The sequence below is a fragment of the Lipotes vexillifer genome, unplaced genomic scaffold, assembly GCF_000442215.2.
Source record: "Lipotes vexillifer unplaced genomic scaffold, Lipotes_vexillifer_v1.1 scaffold248, whole genome shotgun sequence".
NCBI classification, from domain to species: Eukaryota; Metazoa; Chordata; class Mammalia; order Artiodactyla; family Lipotidae; genus Lipotes; species Lipotes vexillifer.
In genome coordinates this window covers 476080-483979 of record NW_006777568.1, presented here as the reverse complement: position 1 = coordinate 483979, position 7900 = coordinate 476080, and positions in this window count along the sequence as shown.

Genomic DNA, 7900 nt, shown 5'->3' with positions numbered 1-7900 from the left:
AGAGTGTATATTCTGTGGCTTTTGTGTGGAGTGCTCTTGTAAATGGTAATTGGGTCAGGTTTGTTGCTGGTGTTCAAGTGCTGTATCTTCTTATTGCTTTTCTGCTTCCCTGTTCTATAAATTACAAGAAAGGAGTGTTGAAGTCCCCAGCAATACTGGAGATTTGTCTGTTTCCCCTTACATTCTCTCTTCTTGCCCCTTACATTCTCTGTTCTTGCTTCATCTGTTTCTGTTTCAAACTCTTTTATTAGGTGCATGCATATTTAGAATTTTTATGTCCTCTTGGTGATTAACCCCTTTATTCTTTTTTTTTTAAATTTATTTATTTTTGGCTGTATTGGGGCTTCGTTTTTGTGCCTGTACCTTCTCTAGGTGCTACTCTTCGTTGTGGGGTGCGGGCTTCGTGGACTTCTCATTGCAGTGGCTTCTCTTGTTGCAGAGCACAGGCTCCAGGTGCGTGGGCTTCAGTAGTTATGGCACATGGGCTCTAGAGCCCAGGCTCAGTAGTTGTGGTGCACGGGCTTAGGTGCTCCGCAGCATGTGGGATCTTCCTGGACCAGGGCTTGAACCCGTGTCCCCTGCATTAGCTGGCGGATTCTTAATCACTGTGCCACCAGGGAAGCCCCAGCCCCTTTATTCTTAATGGCCTTTAGTCTTAGTAATTTCCTTCTTTTGAAATTAGGTGTTTGATATTATGATAGCCACTCCAGCTTTCTTTTCATTACTATTTCTGTGGTAAATGTTTTCCCATTCTTTTACATTTTCGTTTTTTTTTTTTTTTTTTTTTTTTAAATTTTATTTATTTATTTATGGCTGTTTTAGCTCTTCGTTTCTGTGCATGGCCCTTCTCTGGTTGCGGCGAGCGGGGGCCACTCTTCGTCGCGGTGCGCGGTCCTCTCACTGTCGCGGCCTGTCTCGTTGCGGAGCACAGGCTCCAGACGCGCAGGCTCAGTAATTGCGGCTCACGGGCCTAGTTGCTCCGCGGCATGTGGGATCCTCCCAGACCAGGGCTCGAACCCGTGTCCCCTGCATCGGCAGGCGGACTCTCAACCACCGCGCCACCAGGGAAGCCCTGACACGTTTCTTGTAGACAGCATACTAATTGTATGTGACAGTGTCTTTTTACCACTGAAGTATTCAGACCATTTACATGCCATGTAATTACGAGGGTGGCTGGTCTCAAGTGCACCATCATCATATTTGTTTTTCTCTTTGTCCCGTTTTTTCTTTCACTCTTCTCCCCCCACTTTCCTGCCTTTATTCAGACTGTTTGAATATATTTTTGAAATGACTTCAGTTTACCATTTACCTACATTACTGGCTGTCTCTCTCCTCTCTCTCTCTTTTAAGTTGTTGATCTGGGGTGTGTGCTAGTCATAGTTAGCATTCACATAGTCTGCATTCACATCCTATAACTCACTGTCACATACAGTGTAAGAGCTTTATATCAGTATACTTCAGTTTCTCTCATTCCATTTTTTGTTATATTTATTTAGTATGTTTTTTTTATACATACGTTATAAACTCCAAAATACACTTGCATTATTTTTGTTTTAGGCAGTCAGTTACCTTTTTTTTTTTTTTTTTGCGATATGTGGGCCTCTCACTGTCATGGCCTTTCCCGTTGCCGGACGCGCAAGCTCAGCGGCCACGGCTCACAGGCCCAGCCGCTACGCGGCTCACGGGCCCAGCCGCTACGCGGCATGTGGGATCCTCCCAGACCGGGGCACGAACCCGTATCCCCTGCATCGGCAGGCGGACTCTCAACCACTGCGCCACCAGGGAGGCCCCTACCTTTTAAAGAGATTAAAAAGAGGAAAAAACCCAGCCTTTATATTTATTTGCCTATTTACCATTTCTTATGCTCTTCATTCCTTTGTGTAAATCTGAATTTCCCTCTGGTATCATTTTTTATGCCTAAGGAACTTGCACCATTGTTTCTCAGTTGCAGGTCGGCTAGTGTATTGATTGTCTCTTTTTTATTTTTATTTTTTGGTAAAAGGATTTATTTCACCTTCATTCTTGAACGATATTGCTACTTATAGAATTCTAGCTTGCCGTTTTCCCCGCTTTTCATGCTTTAAACGTGTTGTTCCATCGTGTCCTGCCTTGCATGATTTCTGATGATCAGTTTTGCTGTCCTTAATTTTGTTCCTCTGTATGTAATCTTTCCCACCCCACCCCCTTCTGACCACTTCTCAGGGATTTTTCTTTATCACTTGTTTTCAGCAACTTGTTTATGATTTACCTTGGTTTAGTTTTCTTTATGTGTCTTCTGCTTTGATTTCATTGAGTTTCTTGCAACAGTGCATATAGGCTTTTCATCAAATGTGAAGAAATAGTTCATATTTCTTCAAATAATTTTCTGGCTTTTATCTGAAACTCCAATTGCATGTGTGTTAGACTGTTTAATATTGTCCCACATTTTACTGACGCTCTATTTTCTTCAGTCTTTTTTTTCTTTCTCCTCCTGGATAGTTTAAGAAATGTTGTATCTTCATTGTCACTCTTTTTTTTCCCCCTTCTGCTGTATCTAATTTGTTAATCACATCATGTGATTTTTTATTTTAGATACTGTATTTTACATCTATGTTCTATTTGGTCTCTTTTATATCTTCTATTTCTTTCATTATGTCTATGTTTTATGTTTTTGAACATATGGGACATATTTATAATAGCTCTTTTAACCAGACAGCTGGCTTCAGAGCACAGGACATTTAGTGCATGGATTTGGTGACAGCTATTTTGGCTGACAAAAGGCTTTTCTGTTTGTTTTCTCTTTCTTACCTGTACTTAGGTCATTGTGGTGGCCAGAGGACCATGTGCTAGGAAGGAAAGTTAAATATGGCAGGGAACCTAGGCTAAGGATAGCTTATGCAGGTCCAGATGAATTCTGAAGTAGGGTCTACAGGCAGCCATGGTGAAAAGGGAGGTGGGGTATTACCAGACACTCATTGTGTAATTAGTAAGTGAATATCATCTTTCAGGGGAGAGAAACCTTTTCCTGTGGAGGAATTTGTCCAAGAGTTTTAGATAAGGGATGGTAAGCAATTTAATATTGGCTGTTTTTTAAACAAATGCAGGCATGATTTTTGCCTGACTCTTTTATTGTGAATCCTCAATAGAAGTCGAGTGTATCCTGTTATTCAGGGAACTAAGAATGATGGTCCAGGTGGGTAGTATTCCAGGCCCTCCTTGACTCAGGTGGAGGCTGTAAGGGAGAAGCATGAATACAGGGGGAGCTTCTGAGATGGAGTTTGTGTCACCCAGGAGTTCAGTGGAAGCAGGGGCAGCTGCAGGCTGGCCGTCAGAGCCGTCCCTCCTGGTCCTGCTCTGACTTCCGTTGGTGCAAGAGGTGCTGGGGGAGAGTGGAGGCCAGGACTCTGGGTGTGAGCCGCTGGGCTGTTCCTCGTCTGATCTGGAGCGAAGTCCTTTGGGTGTGTGCCCGCCTTCCCCTGTTGAGCCCCTCCTGCCACTGGCCACCCATGGTTCTTGCTCCTCCCAATGGCCCTGCCCTCTGGACTCTGGTGACACCTCATCTTCCCAGTATCCCCAAGGCCTAAAGGTGGGAGCAGCTAAGTCTTGAGTGGGCTCCCCCTCTCGTGCTGGCTTCATGGTTCTTCTGTTCCCTGTGTGCCAGCCCGTTTCCTGTGCTTAAAGGGCCTGCAGTGTTTTCTGCTTAAGTTAGATCCAGGTCAAGGCTGGCAGTGACACACAGGTGAGTGACACGTAGGTGTTTGGTGACGTTGGTAGAAACAAGTTGAGTTTCTGTTAAGAAATTTAAAGCACTCTATTTGTAGTTTTACTCCAAAGGAAGACGATTCCAGCTCCGTATAGAGAGAACAGAATTGGGAAGTCGGAAAATCAAGGGCATCTTGAATTCAGCTGATTTTTCTCTCATAGTTGTTGCAGCTTTAAATGTGTGGCCGCACTGGAAGGTGCTCTGCCGAGGGCTGTCATTCTGGCAGTTCATGCTGCCTAAGAAGAGACCAGACAGAAGAAGGGTGTGTTGCCCCCCCTGCCAGACGTCACAGCCGCTGCAGTTGTGTCTCTGGCCAGCCTGGACCTTCATCACTGAAATTCAATAGCGTTGACAGCATTAACCCCCTGCATTGCCGTCTGCCTGGCCATTTAGAGAGCTCGGCGGCCCTGCATGTGAAAAATGAGCCAACCCGGGCCGTCCTTTGTCCCAGGTTTCTGGGTGGCTCATGTGAGCCGCTCAACACAATGGTCTAATCTGTGCTTTCCCCACCGCCATGTGCACACCTGGGAAAATAAGAATACGTGCGTTCATCACTTTGCTGTACCCCTGAAGCTAACGCGACATTGTTAGTCGACTATAAGCCAATATAAAAAAAAAATACCTGTGTTCACGTAAGTGTGCGAGAACATGGGGGTTGCTTAGGGGGTGTGCGTGTGCTCTCACGGGTGTCACGTGAGCATAGGGAACTCGTGGCCGTGACTGCTGTGATGTTGCCAGATGTGTCCCGGACTGGGCAGGGTGCCTTCTGTGTGAATGCCCACAGTGCCCCTGTGACGCCACATGTCTGGAGTTGCTACGGAACCAAACGGGGGGAAGTGTGTTCACTCACAGGTTTGGAGTTACGTATAAATTTCAATCTGTACATACAGACATACCCAGTATGCTGGCATCCAGCGGGAGTCTCCAACGGCAGACTAATCTGTTTTTTCAGTCTCAGTTGATTGATTTAAGTTTTGAAAGTTTCTCTTAGCATAATGTTCAGCCTCTAGAAAAAGTATTCGTTGCTATTTTCCAATCACCAGGTAAACATTTCCAGGTTTTGTCAGTTTTCCATTTTATGGAATTTTGGCTTCAGTTCTTTGCTGTATTAATTTGATCTTCCCTGTTCTTCTGATGCAGATGTTTTTTTCTTTGTTCCTTTTTCCTTTCCCTCCCTCTTTGTTCTTTCCTTTTTTTTTCTTTTTAAAATTTTGTGTTGTTTGATACATACTAAAGCATATATGAGATATATGTGTAAGCTATGAAGTAAAAATAGCTATGAAGTAAAAATAGCTAATGATCAGGACACCTGTCAGCCGCTAATTTCAGTGAAATTTATCTGTGTGCTTCCTCTCCTGTCCTGACCCCGGCTTCCCTAGCCTCCCCATCCCAGAGTTATCCCTATTCCGAATGTTGTGTTTATCATTCTCTTGCTTTTTAAATGTGTATAGTTTTACCATCTGTCTACTCCTCACCAAAATCTCATTTTGTATGACTTGTTTTGACCTTTATTAAAAAGGATATTCTGTTGTCTGAGCATTCTGAGACTTGCTTTCTTCCACTCAGAATTATGTTTCTGAATTTTGTCTGAGTTGCTTGCTGCGTGTAGCTGTGGTTCATCGTCTGTACGTTATAGCGCTTCATTGTACGACGACACCGCTGTTTGTTATACTTCTCTGTTCCTCTGTCACTGGGCATTGGAATTGTCCCGGGTTTGGGCTGTTACCCCCTGCCGCTGTGATGGCTCTGTATTGCTGTTCCTGTGCACGTTTGTCACAGGTTCTCCTTGGTGTACACTCAAGGGTACAGTTACTGCACTGTCAACCTTCAACATTTTGAGACAATACATGTTTTGTAAAAATGGTTGGAACAGTTGATGCACATTCTTTCCAAAACTTGGAATTGACTTGATAGTTGCTAACCTACTGGATGGGAAAGAGCATCTCATTGTGATCTTAATTTACATTTGTCTTATTACCAGTGAGGCCAAGCATCTTGTCATGTTGCATTCATGATTCCTCTTTTGCAGAATGCCTCTTCATACCCATTTTGCCTATATTTCTTTTGGGTTCTCCTCTTCTTATTGATTATAGGAGTATTTTATATATTCTGGATCCTAATCCTTTGTCAGTTCCATGGCTGCAGTTTTATCCTCCTAGTATGTAGCCTAACTTTTCATTTTCTGTATGGCGCCTTCTGATTTACAAGTGTTCTTAGTTTTCATATAGTTGAACGTAATTGAATTTATGATTCTTTTCACGTAGAGTTCTATTTCTGTATCAGTACCACACTGTATTAATTACCATAGCTTTAGGCTAACTCTTAGCATTAAGGGGTAAGTCCTCACAGCTTGCTTGTCCATACAAATTTCAGAATCACCTTGTCAGATTCTTCGAAAAAGCCTTCGGTGTTTTGGTCGGAGGCACTTGGATCTATAGGTAATGTGAGGAGAATAACATCTTTATAAGACAAGTCTTCCTCTTCAGGAATATGCTCTCTATGTATACATTTATTTAGGTGGTCCTTAGTGTCTCTCAGTTGTTAATAGTCTTTTTTCATGAAGAGCTTATCCATCTTTTGTAATGCTTTCCCCAGGTCCTTATTGTTTCGTTGTTTCTGTTGCTATTATAAATAGTATCTTTTTTTAGGATTAGATTTTCTTTGTCATTGGTATTTGGAAATACTGTTGACTTTTGTCTGCTCATCTTATATCTAGTTTCCTTGCTGAATTCTCTTTTAAATTTTAATATACTCTATGTATATTCTTTGATTTTCTTTTTTTTTTTCCGGTACGCGGGCCTCTCACTGTTGTGGCCTCTCCCGTCGTGGAGCACAGGCTCCGGACGTGCAGGCTCAGCGGCCATGGCTCACGGGCCCAGCCGCTCCGTGGCATGTGGGATCCTCCCGAACCAGGGCACGAACCCCTATCCCCTGCATTGGCAGGCGGGCTCTCAACCACTGCACCTCCAGGGAAGCCCATATTCTTTGATTTTCTACGTGGACAGTCATGTCACCTATGAATGAGAATTTTACTTCTTTCTTTTTACTTTGTTAACCATCTATTTCTCTTCTTGTCATGTGCTGGATAGGACCTCCAGTCCTATGTTAAGTAAGGATATGGTGATAATTGATATACTTATCTTATATATTGTAAAGAGAAAGCTGCTAATTTTTCACCACCAGAAGTGATGCTTGCTATAGGCTTCTAGTAGAAAGGAAGTTTCCTTTTCTTCGAGAAATTTTTTAAAGTCATCAATGGGCATTGCCTTATGTAAATATAAGGAGTTAGCTCCCGTGACTATGGAGGGGGAGAGCTCTTAGGACCTGCTGTCTGCAAGCTGGAGACCCAGGAGGGCGGATGGTGTTAAGTCTCGGTGTGAAGGGAGGAGAGAACCGAGGTCTCAGCTGGAGGAAGGGCAGAAAGGGCAGATTCTCCTTCCTCCACCTTTCCTTTCCCTGGTCAGGCCCTCAGTGGATTGGGTGAGGCCCACCTCACTGAGGAGGGACAGTATCAGTCCACTGATTCAAATGCTAAAATCTCAACCCAGAAACACCCTCACAGACATATCCAGAACAGTGTTTAACCAGTTGTCTGGGCACCCTGTGACCCAGTCAGGTTGGCATGTGAAATCAAAATATCACATGTGTATTGACCACACTTTGTTTATCATCCATCCATCTGTCCATGGACACGGGTTGTCCACCTCTTGGCTATTGGGAATAGCGCTGCTATGAATACGGATATGCAAATATCTCTTCATGTCCCTGCTTTCAGTTCTTTCGCATAACTACCCACAAGTGGAATTGCTGGATCATATGGCGATTCTTATTTCTTGAGAAACCTCCCTCCTATTTTCCATAGCTGCTGCACCATTTTCCATTCCCACGAACAGTGCACAAGGGTTCCAGTTTTTTTCACAGTGTCACCCACACTTGTCACTGTTTTTCTTTGACAGTAGCCATCCTAATGGGTATGAGGTGTACATTGTCTAGTAGTAATAATTATAAGATAATTGCAGATGTAGTTGAGTTTAATTTTACCATTTGCTTTTTGTCTCCTGTTTGTCCCGTGTATCTCTTTTGTTTCTTTAATTTATTCTTCATTTTGCTCTCTTTCGGATGAGTAAGATTTTTTTTTTTCTTTTTTTTTTTTTTTTT